This window comes from Lissotriton helveticus, chromosome 6 (genome assembly GCF_964261635.1).
Source record: "Lissotriton helveticus chromosome 6, aLisHel1.1, whole genome shotgun sequence".
Taxonomy (NCBI): Eukaryota; Metazoa; Chordata; class Amphibia; order Caudata; family Salamandridae; genus Lissotriton; species Lissotriton helveticus.
The window spans coordinates 771,332,990-771,353,091 of NC_136067.1; the positions used below are offsets into that span (position 1 = coordinate 771,332,990).

The 20,102-nt window shown below is 48.6% G+C and overlaps 1 protein-coding gene across 1 annotated transcript in view; it reads left to right on the forward strand.

Moving 5' to 3' along the window:
* The window catches only part of MDN1 (midasin AAA ATPase 1), a 2,221,312-nt gene that overhangs the window by 581,764 nt on the left and 1,619,446 nt on the right, over window positions 1–20,102 (forward strand). The window lies entirely within an intron of this gene.

Here is a 20,102-nt window from a genome sequence, read left to right on the forward strand (position 1 = left end):
TCCTCCTGCAGAGTCCGTCCCCACCCCTTCCCATTCTCTGCAGCTTTGCACCTGAAATGTAAATCCTGTGAAGTATCTTCAACTGAATTAGGCGCATTCGGGCTGATATTGCTACTTCCCGGGGGGACGCCAGAGCATAGGTCCACTCCTCCTCATCAATTTCTAACCCATCCGCCACCCACTTCTCTTTTAGAGGAAGGAGTATGTCGGGGAGTTATTAAGTAATTTTTTGTACGTGAGGGATATAGCGTGTTCCGGAATTAGGCCATCTAACAGCCTGTCTTCAAGAGGTGAGCATACAGGTAGTGTAGTGCCTGGTGGAATGTTTGCCTGGAGCGAGTGTCGCAACTGTAAGTATCGAAAGTATTCGGTATGTGCCAGTTCGTAGGTTGCCTGCATGTGCTCGAATGTGTGTACACCCTTGGGTCCCCAGACGTCTCTGATTTGTGAGATCCCAATCAGGTCCCAATTCCGGAATCCCTTAGTTTGGCCCAGGTTGCCTAATTTGCCCGAGGCCCATAGCGGCGTGGCCATGGTGAGGACCCCGGACCAGCCAAGTTTTTTTTGGGCTATGTGCCATATCTGTACCGAATGCTGCGTAGGTCCAGTGAAGTGATGTTTACCCCCTTTGGAGTAGAGTGCGATTTCGTAGTTCCCCCCCGGGAGTTGCCATCTGTCCATCCCATAGGCCGGATCATTACCGTCCCCATAGGTCCCTTGATTAATAGCTGAGAGATGAGCCGCCCAGTAGTACTTTCGAATGTCGTGTAGGGCTATGCCTCCGTCATACCACCCCAGTGTGAGTTTTTGCAAGGCAATACGAGGGGCGCCCGCCCAGAGGAGGGTACGTTGAGCAGCGTCAACAGCCTTGAAGTAGGCGTCAGGCACTAGGTCAGGGTAGTTTTGGAGGGCATACAGGAACCTGGGTAGCGCCATCATTTTGAATAAGGCGGCCCGGCCTAGCAATGACAATGGCAGATCTTGCCAAGATTGGGCGTCTCGCTGGAGACGCCGAAGGGGAGGTAGAAGATTACGCTCATAGGATAGGGCTTTGTCCGTGGAGACGAACACTCCCAGGTATTTGAAGCCCTCCTCAACCACTGTGATGGGACAAGTGGCAGGAAGCCTCGGTGACTCCCCTCTGAGGACACAAAGGTAGGATTTGCTCCAGTTGACTTTGAAGCCGGAGTTGCGACCAAAGCTGGCGAGGATGTCCAGCGCAGCGATGATTGATCGTCGTGGCTTGGAGAGGTATAAAAGAATGTCGTCAGCGTATAGGGAAATTTTATCTTCCCATCCCTCCGCCCACTCTATTCCGCGAAGGTATACGTCCTGTCTAATCCAGGCAGCCAAAGGTTCAAGGGAGAGGGCGAACAGGAGAGGGGAGAGAGGGCAGCCCTGTCTAGTGCCCCGTTCCAAAGTGAAGATCTCCGATACTCTATTATTCACTAGGACCTGTGCCAGCGGTTCCGAATAGAGGAGACGAACCCATGACGAGAATCGGGGTCCGAAGCCCAGCTTACACAGGACGGCGAACATGTACGGCCATTCTAGGGTGTCGAACGCCATAGTAGCGTCCAGGGAGACCACCACCGCGTCCTCCGTCAGTCTATGGCGCTGGCCAAGCACCCCGTGTAGGCGACGGATATTGAGGGCCGTATTCCGGTGTGGCATAAATCCTGACTGGTCAGGATGAACCAGCGTACTAAGTACTGGTTTGAGCCTATTGGCAAGTGCCTTCGCCAGTATTTTCGGCTCAGCGTTTAGGAGCGAGATCGGTCTGTATGAGGCACAGTGTTCAGCCGGCTTCCCCTCCTTCGGGATTGCCACTATAGTGGCGATGCGCTGGTCGCGCGGCAGAATTCCCTTCTCTCTACTCGTCTCAAACATGGCTTTAAGGTGCTTACTGACTGTATCTGGTTTGATCTTGTAGAGTTCTATCGGGAGGCCGTTAGGACCCATTGCCTTCCCAGGCCGGAGTTCCATTATCGCCCGCTTTAGTTCGGTCTCTGTGAGGGGGCTATCAATGGACTCTCGATCTTCATCAGATAGACACGGCATTCGGATATCAGCAAGGAGGGCAATAGAGTCTTCCTCTGGTCGGTCAGACACCCTCGTATAGACCTGTTTATAGTGTCTAGCAAACTCCTCCACTATCCCACGAGGCTCTGTGAGAATCACTCCGGATTGCGCATGAATTAATGGGACTATCTTCTTGGCTTGCTGTTTTTTATCTAACCAGGCGATGAGCTTCCCAGCTTTGTCACCCTGGTCGTACAATCTACCCATTCTGTGTCTAGCCACCGTCTGGGCCTCCAGGGAGACCAGCTCTCTGTATTCTGCCAATTTAACCTGCCACTTGTGCCTAATCGACCTGGCCCCCTTTTCAAGAGCTTCGGCTTCCAGTGCCGCAAGGTCCGCCTCAACTGTAGTGACCTGACATTGCCGTTCCCGTTTTTTTCCCGCGATGGCTGAAAGCGCCTCCCCTCTAATCACCGTTTTGAATGCCTCCCATACCGTGACAGGGGAGTCTACCGATCCCAAGTTCTCTTCAAAGTAATTGGAGATGGAGGTGTCAAGTTTCCCCCGCGTGTCTTCGTTCTTTAGGTGCCAGGGGTTTATTGGCGCTACACACCCCTCCCTCCTGGTCCCGAACGTAATATGTGTAGTAATAGGGGAATGGTCCGAAATGCCCCTGGGTAATAGCGTGGCCTCCCGTATTATAGTGTGGTGCTGCAGGACGGTGAGGATATAGTCAATCCGAGAGAAGGTATGATGTGGCCCTGAGAAGAAGGTGAATTGGCTATGTGTGGGATGAAGGTGACGCCAAACGTCGGTGAGTCCAAAGGCCTCAAGAAAGTCAGCCAACCAGAGGCGCCCTTGGGGAATATCCCTGGGGGGCTGTCTATCAAGGAGCCCCGATACTACAGAATTGAAGTCCCCGCCTAGGACCAATTGACCTTCGGGAAGGGAGAGCAGCAATTTGCCCAGGTCTGTAAAGGCCTGGGCTTGTAATCCCGGCGGGATGTATGTCGAAAGCAGGTTAAGCGTGTACCCCTCCCAGCGTCCTGTGACCACCGTGAAACGGCCTTGTGGGTCTACCTTAGTACTGTCAATGTGGAAGGGCAGCGAGCGGCGCATAAGTATCCCCACCCCCCTGGAACCTGATGTGAAGCCCGAGTGCGAGGCGAGAGTATAGCCCCACCTGTTAAGTGCGTGACATGTGTTACCCAGTAGGGGGGTTTCTTGCAACATTACTATGTCCGGTTGGTGTCTTTTAAGAAATTGAAGAACTATAGTGCGCTTGAGCCTGTCCCCAAGTCCATTGACATTCCAGCTCATGATTCTCAAGCTCTTTTCCCAATGCCTAGCCATAACCATTGCTTTGTAAACCATTCCAACCGTGCATCACTGAACTGCTAATGACTTCATATCTCAATATATCGTTCGACCATAACAAACCCCCAACTCCCCGTCCCTCCCCGGATCCCCCCCAGTGGTCACCACCCGACCTGGAACCCCCCCGACATGCTCTAACATTACAGACAGCCATATGCGATTCCGACAGTCCCTTTGGTCTCCACCCACCCTGGACCCCAACCATCCCGCCCACCTCTGCAATAACAAAATCCCCCCTCCCTGCCCCCTGCTCCGTGGGTTTCAAACTACCCACCACCCCAATTAGCAGAGCGTCTGTCGCCCGACCCCGGTGATAAGCCGAGGAACTTCTAGCTCGGGAAACACGTGGCCAGCTCCGTCCCGGCCGCCCCCCGGCAGTGTCCCAGGTCCTTCAGTCGCTCAGGCCTCGGGTATGCAAGCAAAGTAACGGAACCCGGCCCTCAATACCTGGGCCGGCCCCAATCCGCCCCTTCGGAGGACCCAGTCATACCAACAAACACACTTTATACATTACTGTCCGGCGTTCTGCAAGTCCTGTGTGCTTCGTTTCATCGTGCTGTGTTTTCTCCGGGTGAGTCCCAACGGGGACTGTTAGACCTCGAGCGCCAGAAACTGATACACTTCTAATGGATATTTCTTCCCCCAGATTTCTCATCTTATCTGTATTTACCAGACTTGATCTGGAAAAACGTCATCAGCAATAGCTCTCCAGCACTACTTGGTGGCTCCATGCAACATTGTTTGGTGCACTGGCATAGTTTTTTTCTTTCTTTCAAGACTTAAGTGCTCAAAACTCTTGTGTGTTTTACTGAAATTCCTCACAAGTAATTCAAAAGCCGTTATGTCAGTTGTCACCTCCTAAGGTTGTAGGTTTTAAACGTTACTGATGTTGAAATAAATGTCTTTCTTTTTGTTTTAGGCTGCCAAGGACAGTCCTAAACAGCCCATTTGTCCTCTTGCAGGAAAGTATCCTAATGGGGAGAGAGTAGCTTATATCGCACTCATAGACCTTCTAAACAGCAGTGTTTTTAGCACCTTTTTGAACCGTAGGAGATTCCCTTCCCTGCGTAGCGTCTCAGGTAGTGTGTTCCATAGCTGAGGAACTAACACAGAGAAGGCTCTCCCTCCCTTGGTTACAAGTTTGTACCGAGGACAGACCAGTAACTGAGAGTCTGAAGATCTAAGAGCTCTCATTGGGCTGTACACCGCCAAGCGATCTTTAATATAGGCGGGAGCCAGACCATATATTGCCTTATGAGCTGTGCACAGATTCTTAAATTCCACACGCTCTTTGATGGGGAGCCAGTACAGACTCTTTAACAGATGGGATGCTTTAGATCGTCTTGGTAGCCTGAAGATGAGACGTGCAGCATCATTCATGACGACCTGTAGCCTGTTTGTTAAAGTTTTTGGCAGGCCAAGATAAAGGGCGTTCCCGTAATCTAACCTCGAGATCGCCGTGGCCGCTACGATGGAGCGCAGCATCGATTGAGAGAGAACGGGGGCTAGCTTCCGTAACTGTCGAATGATGTTAGTGCAGCTTCCAACCACTGAAGAGATATATATACTGGACTAGAATGAAGTACAGTGTGTATAGAGTCTACCAACCCCAGAGGTATAACAGAGGTTAAAGTCAGAACTGACCTTACTCTCACTCTCAAAAGTGGTAGCTTGGTCGAGCAGTAAGGCAGTACCAGAGGACAGTCTGTCAGCAAAATGTTTCACACACTCAAGGACTGAACTCCGGGCCAATTGTTTTTATATCCACAGATATAGGTGTTTTATTTTTTTAGAACCAACAGTTATAAAAATATACTTATCAGGTTATGAGTACTCTCATGTAAATACTTTGCAAGGTAGCAATAAAGTTTGTGCAAACAATGATTACAGTATTGGTAGTAAGCAACACAGTCCTAAAACACACTCTAGCATTGAGCTCAATGGGTTTTCTACATTTAAGTACAGTTGATTACATTATGGATTACTTTGGTAGTTCCAGGACTAGATCTGAGATTCAGCCCTGGGGTCTAAGCTGAAACCAGATTAGCAAAAACGTTTTAGTTACTGTAGTGAATTTTCATGAATATAAAGCTGTTTTAAAAGTTCACACTTAGACACTTTTTCAATGTAAATCTGACAATGTTTATTTTTATTTATTTATTTTTATTTTAAAAGTTTTATATAGCGCGGACAAGATCTTTGCAGATATCAGAGCGCTTTACATAGAGGGGTACATGAGGGGGCATAGTCATACAAATCAAATCAAATAAATCAATAGATCAAATAGTACAAATAGGTTACAATAGGTTACATAGAGGGGTACATAAGGGAGCATAGTCAGACAGATAAATCAATAAATCAAACAGTACAAATAGGTGACTGCAACGCCAATCATGTGAGTGATGAGACAACTCATACAAGTAGGCAAAGGGGTTAAGCATGTAGAACAGATCGGTGCCGAGTATTAGAGTTCTAGATACTGGTTCCAGCGTATTTAGCCATGAGGATAGCTTTTACTTCTTTTTTAAAGAGTGTAGTGGAAGAGATAAGCCTGGTTTCTGGAGGGAGTGAGTTCCAGATCCTAGGTGCCATTCCCGAGAAGGAGCGCTTATATGTTTTTTCCTTCCGGAATCTTCTCGGTTTCAGCAGAAGATTGTTTGTGCCTCTAGTGTTTCTGGTTCCGCCAGAGATTGTCAGTTTCTGAGCGAGGTAGCCGGGTGAGTTTAGGTGAACCGCCTTGTGTGTCATGCAGGCGATTTTCAGGTGTATTCTGGCTTCAAAAGGCAGCCAATTCAGGGTTTTCAAATCAGGGGTAATATGGGAGTGCTTTTTTGACCCAGTGATGAGTCTCGCTGCAGCGTTTAGGGAAGCTCTTAATGGTGCGGTTGTGGTTAGGGGGAGTCCACAGAGGGCGGTGCTACCGTATTCAATTCGAGGGATGACTATTGCTTGTACTGCGGTTTGGAAGTCTTTGGCTGGGAGGAAGGGTTTTAGTTTCCTCAGAGTATTGATCTGGAAGTTCGCTCCCTTAGTTGCCTTGCTGATATGTTGCTTCATGTTGAGATTGGTGTCGAGTGTTATGCCTAAAGATTTTGCTGAGTCCACGATGGTGGGTTGGACATTGAGAGCGGTTAGGTGTTTAAGCCAAATTTGAGTGGTGGAGATCTTCGCTGGAGGTGAGATCAGAAGGAACTCTGTTTTCAGGGCATTGAGTTTGAGGTGGTTATCGGCAAGCCAGGATTGGGTGCGTCTGATTGTTGAGTTCAGGAGCAGGATGTCATTGGGGGATTGTAATTTGAGATAAAGTTGGGTGTCATCGGCGTACATGTGAAAGTGTACATTGGATGCTTGTAGCAAGGTAGTGAGTGGTTCCATGACTAGGTTGAACAGAGTTGGGGATAGAGAGGAGCCTTGGGGGACGCCTAGCGTTACAGGTATTGGCGAGGACATCTGGTTGTTGCTCTTGAATTTCTGCGACCTGTTGTGAAGAAAGGAAGTGAACCACTTGAGAACAGTTCCAGATAAACCCATTCTTGTATTTAGTAGTTCTAGCAGATTTTCATGTTTAACGGTGTCGAATGCTGAAGAGAGGTCAAGAAGGATGAGGAGGCAAGTGTCGTTTTGGTCTAGTATTTGAAGAGCGTCGTCAATTATGTGAGTCATGGCAGTTTCTGTACTGTGTCCTGCTCGGAAGCCTGACTGGTGAGGGTTGAGGAGATCAAATTGTTCAATGTGTTTAGTCAATTGTAATTGTGCGCATTTTTCCAGCAGTTTGGCGAGAGTGGGAATATTGGTAATGGGACGGTAGTTGTTGAGATCAGAGGGGTCGGCTGTGGGTTTCTTTAATAGAGGTGTGACTTGACCAACTTTGAGGGAGTCAGGTATGCTTCCTTGTTGGAGAGAGCTGTTGATAATTTTAGTCCAGAGAGGGAGAAGCAATGGGGTAAAGTCTTTTACTGCGGAGGCAGGAAGGGGGTCCGTGAGGTGATTGGATGGTTTCAGGGTGCTGAGTAGCTTGCCAATTTCTTCTTCCGAGTATGTGCCAAAGGTTGACCATGTAGTATGTTTTTTGGTTCAGCGGGTGCTAGGCACTGGGGTTTGGAGTAGAGGCTTGCGTCGGTAAGGAGATCGCTTTTTATGTTGTCATTTTTTTGGATAAAGAAAGCAGCAAAGTCTTCACAGGAGGGTGCTTTACTCACAGTGTTGAGTGGTTGGGGTTGATCCTTGGATTGTGATCTGATTAGCTCAAACAGTTTTCTCGGGCGATTTTTTGCTTGGTCGAGCTGGAGGCTGAAGAAGTCTGATTTTGAACGTTTTATTTTCCTGAAGTAGGCGTTTCTCTTTTTCTTCAGGTCTTTTAGGTGCATTGCAGAGGGAGCTGATCTCCAGGTACGCTCTGCCATTCGCATGTCTCGTCTATCCTCATTGAGACTTCCGTCGTACCATGGGTTGGAGATTTTAGATGAGACTCTTTTTAGCTGCATAGGTGCAGCCTCATTAATTATTGAGGTCATAGCGTTGAGATAGTGGTCAGTCAAGGTTTGAACGTCTGTATCGCCTATCGGTGGAAGTAGGAGATTGCACCTGTTAGGGGGAAGAGAGCCTGCGTTGAGTTTTTTCATGTCTCTTTTCCAGACTTTCGGTTTGGAGAGTTGAGCCGGGTTAACTTTAACTTTTTCATTGATGAAGAATGTGATAATATGATCTGACCAGTCACAGGGTTGGATGGACTCGAGTAGGATAGAGTCCTCTTTGGAGATGATCAGGTCAAGGATAGAGCCTTTCTCATGGGTTGGGTTGTTGCATATTTGGGTGAGGTTAAGGGCGTCAAGGAAATTTTTAAGACTGTTTACCACCGCGTCATTGCGATCGTTCCAGTGGAGGTTAAAGTCACCAAGGTATATTTGGGTGAGCTGCCGTCCGGAATTGGTTGAGATCATATCCATGATTTGTTGGGAGAAGGTGAAGTTGTCCCCGGGAGGGTGGTAAATGCTGTGAAGAGAACATATCGGTTTGCCCTCACTAATAATGTCGAGGCAGATGTATTCCCAGGATGTTGGGGATGGTAGGGAGGTGGAGTTGACTTTCAAGACAGAGATGTTGTTCCTGTAAATGCATGCGATTCCACCCCCAATGTTGCCTGATCTGTCGAGCCTGATAATGTGGTAGTTGGGAGGGACTAGAATGTCCATTATAGGTGTCGAAGATTCAGTTAGCCAGGTTTCAGTCAGGATGATTATGTCAAGGTCCAGCGATAAGAGGAGATCAGCAATGGCGGCGGAATGTTTCGAGGCCGATCTGCAGTTGAGGAGAGTGCATTTGAGACGGGGTGTGTTGAGGGTGGTAGGTGGTTCTAGAGCGAGGGGGACTTTTCTAAGGTTATTGGGGATGGAGGATCTGCTGTTTAGTGTGGGGGGTCTAAGGGGATTTGTGGTGTATCGTGGGAATGGTGAGGTGTGGGGTGGTTGTGTCATTATGGGGTGCAGGGTCATAGGAGCTGAGAAGGGAGAGTGTGTCAAGGTCAGAAGTAGGGTTGTGGGTACGACGAGGGCGGTTGTTGCGATTGCGAGCTGGGATTGAGGTCCGGTAGGGGGAGAGTTGAGTGAGAGAGTTAATCGGAAGGGGGGAGGACATGTTGGGCTGGGAGGTGTAGTTGTGTGAGGGGTTGCAGGGACGATGAGGGGGCCGAGGACAGTTTTTGCGAGGTTAGGTGTGTTGTGGGAGGGAGCTGTGCTGTCAGGGGTGAACGGGGTGTTAGAGCCATCTGTAGGTGTGAGAGGAGTGTTGATAAGTGTGGAGGCCCGTGGATTGGTAGCAGGGGTGGGGGTGTGAGTGGTGTATGAGGGGGAGCGATCTGTGTCTGTGTTTGAGGCGCGTGTGGCAACTGCCTGGTGCTGAACTGGGATAGAATAATTGTGGGTGGGAGATGGGGGGTCCGGGGTAGTAGGTGTGTCCCTGATTGAGATGTAAGTAGTAGTTGGTTTGTGCTGAGCTGGGATAGAGGGGTGGTAGGTGTGTCCCTGATTGAGGAGTATGCAGTAGTTAACTGGCGCTGAAGTGAGTTGGAGGGGTTGTGGGTGGTAGGAGATATGAGGTCGTGGTTGGTGGGACTGGAGGAGATATGAGTGTTGTTCCGCGAATTGGAGAGGTGCTCTTTGAAAGTGGGGAACAAGTTGTCTAGTAGTTCCAGGTTCCTGTCTGTGGATTGAGATAGGACAATCCCTTTATTGTAGATAGTGATGGTGGCTCTGCCTGGAACGAGTTGGGATGGCGTGATGGAGAGAGTTAGGCTGTGAGAGGATTTCTTGGTGGAGGAGACGGTGAGTAAGGAGAGGAACGCTTTTCTCCATTGAGCTCTGCGTGTGGTGTGGAAGATATCATCAGTGTTCAGGGATCCATTGATCGGTGAGAAGTAGGTGTCAGCAAAGGGTGTTTCAGAGTGTGACCTAAGGAAGTTGTGTTTAAAGCGTTTAGCAGCTTTTTTGGTGAGTGTCGGTGGGTAGTTGATTTTATATGTGTGATTGCCGATAGGATCCATGTTGGGGCGGTGGTTTAGGTGGGTGTGGGATAATACACTATAGTGGTACACATGTGCAGGAAAAAAAGTACATAAAGTAAGCTACACAGTACAAAGGTGGTACTAGTGATCAGTCAGTATACCCAAATATAAGAGTGTGCAGAGACACAAATACATACAGTAAGTTACAGAAGTGGCACTAGTGATCAACCAGCGTAACCAAAGTATAAGAGTGTGCAGTAGAGCGAGTACATATAGTAAATTGAAGGTACAAGAGTGAGGTATAATGCTTGTATAATGTATAAAGTAGAAGTATAATACTGGGACAGGGTACAGATGCACATAGCAATTACATGGATCAAAAGTGATCCTAGGGGGCAGAGGTGACACTAGTGAGCATCCAGAAATATAAGAGGTAGTAGTTGGTGCATTACAGGAGAGAGGAGAAGAGTGTGAGCGGATGCAGGTTGTAGCACTTTGCAGAGTAGTACAGACTACAGTAGAAGTATATTGTATGTGTGGTAGCAGTCGGTGCGTGACAGGAGAGAAAAGTAGGAATGAGTGCAGGTTGAGGAAATGTGCAGAATAGTGCAGAATACAGGAGAAGTATAATACTGATAAGAGCAGGATAAAAGTGCAAACCACTGTTTACATGAACCCCAAAATCAAAAATCAACATTAGTTAGCAGCCAGAATATATGAGGTAACAGTCTGCGCATTACAGATGTTCACAAATACAGGCAGAAGTGATACTAGTGAGCAACCGGAGATATATGAGGTATATGTGGTAGCAGTCGGACTAATAGAATATAGGAGCAGAGTACAGATGCAAACAATAATGTACATGAACCAAAAATCAAAAATCAATAAAATCCAAAGTGACATTAGTTAGCAGCCAACATATATGAGGTAGCAAACTGTGCATTACAAGTGTTCAAAATATAAGTAGAAATATAATATTGCAATAATAGGCAGACATTCTTTCATGTATGAGGTAGCAATCTGTGCATTACAGAAGTTTAAAATACCGGTAGAAGTATAGTACTGCAATAATCGGCAAACATTCTTTCACATGAAGGTGTGAATACCTAACTGAGCACAGTATTTGATAGTCTCGGTAGTTGAGATTAGTCTAAAATGCTAGGTTCTTGGTGCCTGTTCAGATAATGATGCCCGCCAAAGAAAGACTAGTCAAAAATGTCCGCCAAATAGGTGGGGTAGAGACATTAGTCCTCTGTTTGTTGCTGTTGCCTAGCTAGCATGAAAGAGCAGTTTCCCTTCTCCTTCATGCAAGCCGGGGAGGTGGAGATATTAGTCCTCTGTCTGCTGCTATTACTTTGAGCATAGGGGAAGGAATTTCACTTTCTATCTGAGCCAGCAATGCTCCAGCTAGCTGGTTATTCAATGGGAGAAAATTCAGGTTGCAGGTAAAGTACGATCGCGTTACTTTTGTAACCCAACACTGGTCTCCGAGGGCCAGCACTGAGGGCTTAACTCAAAACAGGTAGGTAATTGCGTTTCAGTATTTCGTATGATTTTTAAAGAATATTTCCAGTTTTCAAAAGTAGACACTTAGAAGAAATTTCATAGAAAAGCAGACAATGGGTTCCTATGGAGAAAATACAGATTACTAGTTAACCCGCTTGGGATTACTTTTGCGGTTCAGTACTGGGCTGAAAAGGTACAGTACTGGCTTCTCCCATGGTCACAGATGAGTACTTCGGAATTCGGACTTTGGCTGATTTTATGTGAATATTTCCAGTTTTCAGAACTTAACACTTCAAGTCAAAAGGAGTCAATGTTATCCAATGGCAGGTAAGTGAATTACCGGTTTCCAGGTGAGTACTTGGTTGGTGAAGTTAAGGTTCTGGGTATAGACTCAGGGGTCCCCCAGGGTCAGGTAAGTACAGTTAGTTCAATTCCAGCGGCACAGGGGCGGCCGGGTGCAGAGGTAGGTAGGCCCAATGATATCCAATGAGGGGAAGGGGGCCTTCGGTTGGTGGCTGCTGGCTAGCAGGCCACGCGGCTCTGGACAAAGGGGTCACAGCCAGAGGCACTCAGGCGGCTGGATGCAGGGTGCTTTTGCGCCGTCTGGCGCTCAATGTAATCCAATGAGGATCTTGAAAAGGGAACAAAGGCTGCAGGCTCTGGGACGGAGACTCTCCAGGGGCGACCAGCACTTCGAGAGGTAAGTTGGGATCTTGGAGCACAGGTAGGTACCCCAAAGGGAGGCACAGGGGGATGTAGGGCGCTGGGTGCAGGGGTGTCTTTGGGTGTTGGAAAAGCTTACCCTCGGCTGGTCGCGGTTGGGGTGGTCCCTGGTTCTGAGTCTGCAGGCGTCGGCTGGTTCGTCGAGGAGGGTCTATGGGCACTGGACTTCGGGTCCCAGTCGCCGGGGGGACGTCCTCGTGGTCTTGGTTCAGATTGGCCCGGCCTCGGCTGGTGCAGAATGGGCTGGTCCGGAGCTTCCTGGTGGGCACCAGGTGGGTTGTTACAGCAGAGCCTTTGCTGATGGGAGTACCAATCTTCAAGAGGGTCAAGGCAGGCAGGTCCTCTGGGTGTCCCAAGGTTGATGTCTGCGGGGGTCGCCGGATTTAGGCAGGAGCAGGTTCCAGGATCAACAGGCCGGTCGGGCTGGGGCCAAGTCAGTTGTTGTTGTCCTGTTGTTAGCAGCCGCACGGCGGGTCTTCTTCTTGATCTTCTTTCATCTTTTTGGTATCGGGATCTAAGGAAGGAAGTTTCAGGGAGCCCCTAAATACTAAATTTAGGGGTGTTACAGGTAGGGCAAGGGCAGGGACCAATGGGTCCCTGTCCTGGGGTGAGTACACCCCCTAGCTTGCTCCTCTCCTGGGGGAGGGGGGCAGGAGCCTAGCTGGGATTTGGCAGGGCTCCCCGTCTACAAGGTCGTGCTTCACCTCGCTTCCTTCACCTGAGGGGTGGAGTTGGCAAAGGCTGGCACACCCCCCTTCCTGACATAGTTTTTCCCGCCAGTCTTCCCGCCAGAGTGGGGGCAGAACTGGAGGGGGCCAGTTGCTGGGTACAGCAAATGGTCTGGAGGGAGAAGCTCTCAGAGGCGGCATGCCTTTGAAGCTTCCCCATGTCCATCCTGGGAGAGGAGACATAGCACCTCGCCCAGGATGTGCATTGTTGCAGACCCAGGAAAGCGGGGGGCTCTCCACCCAGGGGTCCAGCAACATGTCCGCTGTGTGGCAGCCTCTGCAGCCACTCAACCCAGACGTGGATTGTAGGTTCGGGTTTTGGAGGGCATCTCTAAGATGCCCTCTGGTGCGTCTTACATTAAATCCCACACTGGCATCAGTGTGGGTTTAATGTGCTTAGATGTTTGGTACCAAACTTGTCAGTCTTCAGTGTAGCCATTATGGTGCTGTGGAGTTCGTAAAGACAATCTCCCAGCACCATATACTCTTAATGGCATCACTGTACTTACAGTGCCCAGGAATGGCCCTGGGTACTTTAGGGGCACAGGGCTCATGCACCTGTGCCCTCACCTCTGGCATAGGGCACCCAGCTAGAGGGGTGACTGAAGTATGCCAGGGCAGTGGGTTCTGTGGGCATGGCACACAGGGATGTGTGCCATGTCGACTCTTGTTTTAATTCTGTACTTAGACACTCAGCCTGCAAAGGCAGTGTGTGGGTGCCAGGGTACAGGGCCCCTGAGGGTGGCACAATCAGTGCTGCAGCCCCCAGGGGTCTTCCCTGGTCACAATGCCCTGGGTACCTAGGGCACCATTTACTAGGGGCTGACAGGTGGCCAGAGATGCCTATTGGGTATTTTGTTTCAGTGTAGTTTTAAGGAAGGAACACAGGCCCTGGGTACCTGGCTGGCAGGAACCCAGGGCACACTCAGTCAAAGCACATCAGCAGTTCAGAAAAAAGTGGGGGCATACCAATGCAAGAAAGATGGCACTTTCTCACAGATCTCCAAAGCATCATCCTGTGAAAAACGCTAGAAATGATTTAAAAATCAGTCCGCTTTGTTATTTATAACCATTCCAAGACTGCAGCCTTTCCTGACGAGTCTCTTCCTCGTTGTCTTCTGAGCCTTTGTGAATTATAAAGAACCTCATACCAGGGTTCCCTGCTTTACCTGTCAACCCATCCTAAGTTGATTCTTTTGGCATCCTTGTTATTTTCAGAACTGCACATCTTTCTGGGCTGGACAGGGTAAGGTTGGTGCTTGGAATGATGTCACAATTGACATCTGTGTTAATCGGGCTGGTGTCTTAGTGGCATATTGGCCTAGGTCTTCCTAGAGGGAAGCGACTACAGAGGGTCAGGCACTCATGCTACCAGTTTAAGTGCTTTCACAGGCTAGAGCATCAGTGTCAATCCCAAGGCTCACAACCTACCTCTCCATACTACACAGATGCTGAACTATACACCGACCTTCAAAATCTTAATGGTTTTGATACATTCCCTGAAGGTCATAACCCATATCCTTTTGGCCCACCTGCTGAAGAAGTCTGTTCATTCATGTCATTAGGTATAAGACATTGGAGAGGTTTAAATTGCCCTTATTGACTAAAGAGCCTATGTCCTAACATCCTGTTGAAGTTCTTGCACATCTCATCAGTGGTCCTGAAACCCCTTTTTGCTATTCTATAGATCATTGCTGGAACCTAGTTTTGAAGTCTGGGCAAAACCCTTCTCAAGCTCAGCAGTTTATAGACTGATAGCTCTGCGTTATAGGCCTGCTTCGTCGTACCCCAAGTGCTGTCAAAGTATCCTCCCCTGAGGAGCTTCATGATTCAAGTGTTGCTTACAGAGCTAAACCCCAATATGTTCCACACTGACCTTGTGAACGGGAGTCCAGAAGACTTGATTTACATTTGCGGAAAAGGTTTGGTAGGGGCAGCCGAGCATTGTGTCCTGCCAAAACAACATGCTACCTTGGGTTTTGGCTGTGATAAGCCTTCCTGATCACATCAACAAACCTTTCTCCAATCTTGTGAGAAATGAGGCAAGCTTCTGCTCCTTTAATAGTTCAATCTGATAGACATCTAGCCACAGATTCCTTACCTTTGAACTTCCAGGCGTCAGGCTTGATCTGGAAGATTTTTGTTAGCAGTACCCCTGCTCGCCTCTAGGTGCCTTCGTTCGAATCCACAAGACGTCATGTTAGTCGTCGTGGTGGTGACATCTGCGTCATCAATATAACCTCCACTTCAGCGCGCTGACGTTGGTTCTTTTCTTTCTGGGCCAGCCAGTGCCTATCCGTTGAAGAGAGCTACCCCCTTTAGATTTTTTGACAGACTTTTTTGGACTTTTTGTCAACTTGGTGTGTTTAGGATCATGAATGGCGTCTCCATCCGGAGGTACCACAAGGTCTCTTTCAGCGGTGGGGAGAACCTTGGTTAGATCTGTTCGGTTCTCAAGAGAACGCGCAATGTCAGCAGTTTTATGCATTGGAGTTTCCAAGGCGACACAAGCTCAGCAATGTTTTTCTTCACTAGTGGAGTTCAGGCCTCCTATACGCCTTTCCCACCCATCCACTCCTGCTCAGAAAGATCAGGAGCGACCGGGACAAGTTATTCTGGTGGCTTCCGACTGGCCACAGAGAGTTTGGTATCCCGAGCTTCTAGACATGAGCATTGATCCTGACCAAGTACACTGAAGGGCTACCTTTCGACTCTTTCTTCTTTTCTTCAGCTACCTGATCAGCCATCTCTTTTCTAATCTCCTCTGGTGCAGAGATTCTTAAAGGGGTTAACCCATTTGTTTCCTCCTTCACCTTTTATCATGCCCTTAATTTGGTTCTCACCTTTCTGGTGTGTGCACTGTTTAAACCGCTGCATAACTGCCCTCTGCAGTTGCTCAGCATTAAGACACCTTTTCTGGTGGGAGTAACCTCTGCCAGGAGGGTTAGAAAACTGCAGGCACTGTCTTCACAGCTTCCTTACCTGACTATCTTTCCGGACAAAGTATTACTCTGGACTAGGGCATCTTTTCTGCCTGAGGTGGTGATAGAACGCGCAGGTTACCCGACTATAATTTTACTGTATGCACACTTGGGCCCATAATTCAATTCACCATATTTACTTAATCGGGTAACCTACACTCTACTACCAGTTATTTAATCCTAACTAATTCCTATACCATTGACTTACCAATCCTTGTCATTTGGTACCTATGACCACAATGGATCAGGGAGCGAGCTGAAAAGATAAGCAGTCAAAAATAACATTTATAACATTTGCACTCTTTTTTAAAATAACCACAGACTAAAGAATTTTTGAAAACCTTTATGTTCGAGGCATGTGGGCTGCTGAATTCATATCTGTGCATAGATCGCCGCCTAGTGTTGGGTCCGGATGATTGCACATTGTTGTCCTGGAAGAGTCTTCGAAGTATCACGAGATAGGTGGCTCTTCCCCTGTCCCCTGGACTACAGTGCGCATGGGCATCCTCTCCATCCTCAGATTGTTTTTTTCCGCCATTGGGTTCGGATGTACTTTCTTTACTCAAGTTCGGAAACTTTTCTAAAGGCCAAAAGGCCTTTGGGGTCGTCGGTATTGTCATTTCGATCGGTGCCGAGTACTTGTTCCAGTTCTTTTCGAGCAGGACGTCGAAGAGAGCCGCGTGGCCTTTTCGACACCAGAGGCCCGATCGTCGATGGAAAGGAGCCCGTTCAAACGTTGCCCCCTTTGTAATTCTAAGTACCCACACATTGATGTACACCCGGTGTGAAACAAGTGCCTATCTCCGGAGCACAATGAGGCCAACTGCCTAGCTTGTGCTCAATTCAGGTCAAAGAAGGCGCTTCGACTTCGACGCGCAGCGAGGCAGACAATGACGAGGCCAGCGCCCAACCCGGTGAATATCTTCGATGAAGAAGACGATGAGGTCGTCGACACTGAGGATCCAGAACAGCAGTCGGATCCCGGTTCGGAGCATGACTCCAACTATTATGAAGACGACGAAGGAAACGTCGAGGATGAAAACGTTGTCTAGGTAAGGGACGACGCATCCGCCATCGGAGCCGTCGATGACGACTCGAGCGATGAACCAGGCCCAACAGTGAGTACAGGGCCCGAAACAGACACGCAAAGACTTCCAAGGGCTCAGGTCGAGGCATCGCCAACAGGCCATAGCCAAGATCATGACGAACATTCTATAGCCCCGCGTCTCGGCCCGGCTAAGAATATATCACACGAGCCATCGGTCGAACATTACCAGTCACTGGTTAAATTGAAACCGAAAGCCATGGAGTCAAGAACGAAACCGAAACTGCTGGAGACGGTCTTCGGATCGAAGAGTTCGGATCCATCGGATTCGACAAAGAAGAAAGGTGTCGACGACCCTACGGGGTCACAAATAAGGGGTGTCGACCCGAAGATCGGTACGCTGAAGTCCATAACTAAAGTCAGGCACGTCGAACCGACAAGGTCGACGCCGACGAACAGCGACACAAATAAGGGAATCGAGTCTCGGAAGGTTCTCGATCCGAAGCAATGAGTCGACAGGCCACAGTTCGTCAAAGGCCTCGAGCCAAAGTCCAAGAGCGGCTCGAAGGACCACGTCGAGTCGAGGCAGAAGAGCGCGCCTCCAACGCCACAGGCGCCTAAGTCGACGCAAGGTCAAAAACATATTGGCGAAAAGACAAAGTCGGGCGGACCAATGACGACGCCAGCCCCAAAGAAGGTCAGTCAGTCTACAAATACTATGCCACCGATAAAATTCGGACTGCCCCCAACCGCACGGCCTAAGGCGCTCGATCCGAAGACAGGGATCGAAACGTCCAAAAAGGTGTCATTGGGGAAAAGGAGTCATTCTCTAGAAGAGGACATTGTGTACCACGAGCCCTCCTATGATGAACAGTCGAAGCTACATATCGACTCCGACAGACTTACTATTTATCAGAGGAAGATCAGGTCAGAAAATCCTCTTGAAACATATAAAATTCCACTCAAAAACAAAAGGGATTCTTCCACATCACCTGTCCTTTTTGGGACTGTAAGGTACCATGGCCAGGACACCTCTGCATACTCACCCACACGCAATGATGAGGATATGGGGTATGACCACAATGAAGAATTTAATTATGTGGACACGGATCAGGATGACCAGACTCAAGCCTGGACAGACCCTGTCGACCCGGGGGAGTCACAGACTATTCCTGACACTCCTTCTTATCCTGTTAAGACTTCGCCAACAGAGGATACAGCTGCCTTTAACACATTAATAGAAAGGGCAGCACACAATCATGATGTGGAAATGCATGCTGACCCAATTGAAGAAGACTTCCTATTTGACACTTTCTCCACTTCAGAGAAATCAGTCAAAACATTGCCAATGTTGAAAGGTGTCCTTAAACATGCAGGAGACATTTTCAAGGAAACCACAAGAGCAAGGGTTGTTAACCCCAGAATCGAAAGAAAATACAGACCGGCACCTGTGGACCCTACATATATTAAGGGACAGCTGCCATTGGTGGTATCAAATGCTCGTAAGCGTGCCAACTCACAAACCACTGGTAATGCTCCTCCTCCAGACAAGGAGTCTAAGATATTAGAAGCTTCTGGAAAAAGGGTGGCTGCTCAAGCAGCTAATATATGGAGAATTTCTAATACACAAGCGCTATTAGCCAGATATGATAGAGCTCATTATGACACACTAGAGCAACTGCTACAACATTTGCCTGATGCCTACAAGGAGGGAGCAGAAACACTGATACAAGAGGGAAAAGACATATCTAACGCATCCATTAAATGTGCGCTAGACGCAGCAGACACCGCAGCCAGGGTCATCAATACACGTGTCCTGCTCAGGAGACATACTTGGTTACGCATCTCTGGGTTCAAACCTGAGATTCAAACTACATTATTAAATCAGCCTGTGAACCCTGATTATTTATTTGGTCCAGATGTGGACACAATATTAGAGAAGATTAAAAAGGACACAGAGACAGACAAGTCTATGGGTGCCTTGCAGTCACAACAGTTCAGAGGAGGCTCCTTTCGTCGCTCCGGTAACAGAGGAGCTGCACGAGGCCAGGCATCCCAGCAAACTCCATACAATAAAGGGAGCACGCAGACCACCTATAATAAAAACAATAGAGGTGGATACCGTGGCAACAGCAACAAAGGCAGAGGACGAGGGAATAACACCACCAGATCCTCCGCCAATACTAAACAGTGACGTCTTGTCACTGCCCCCAGACCATGTAACACCGGTCGGGGGACGATTACAACAGTTCCTGCCAGTCTGGGAAAGCATTACCACAGACAGGTGGGTGAGACAATTTATCCACTTCGGCTATTGTCTAGAGCTAACCCCCACTCCACATACCCCCAAAACACCGTCCTATGTCCGCAGAGCACATACACTTATTGCAGCAAGAAGTCATCAGCATGCTGCAAAAAGGGGCCATAGAACTCGTACCTGTACAGCAACAGGGAACAGGGGTATACTCGCTGTACTTCTTAATCCCCAAAAAGGACGGGTCTCTCAGGCCAATACTGGACCTCAGGCCCTAAACCAAAACATCTTGTCAGAACATTTTCACATGCTCACTTTACTGCAGGTTCTACCATTGCTCAGTCAGGGAGATTTCCTCGCAACACTAGACCTAAAAGACGCATATTTCCACATACCGATACATCCAGCACACAGGAAATATCTCAGGTTTACCATACAGAATCAGCACTACCAGTTCAAGGTCCTGCCTTTCGGGGTGACAACAGCCCCCAGGGTGTTCACCTAGTGCCTAGCGACAGTAGCTGCGCACCTACGGAGGAACCATATTCACGTCTACCCCTATCTGGACGACTGGCTTATACAAGCAAAGTCAGCCCAGCAATGTGCCAGCCACATATCCCGCACTATTCACCTCCTACACAGCCTCGGATTCTCATTAAACTACCCAAAGTCTCATCTTCAACCCGCCCACGTACAACAGTACCTGGGAGCAACAATAGACACTCTGGCAGCAAAGGCGCAGCCAAACTCAGCAAGAATCAACAGCATTCAATTACTGATTCAGAAATTCAGACCCTAACACTCGCTCACAGCAAGGGTGTTTATGCAGTTGATAGGCATGATGGCCTCCTGCATCTTCATAGTCCCTCGCGCGAGACTACACATGCGTCCGCTTCAGGAGTGCTTAGCACGGCAGTGGAACCAGGCTCAAGGACAATTAAAAGACCTAGTGTTGGTGACCGGTCGC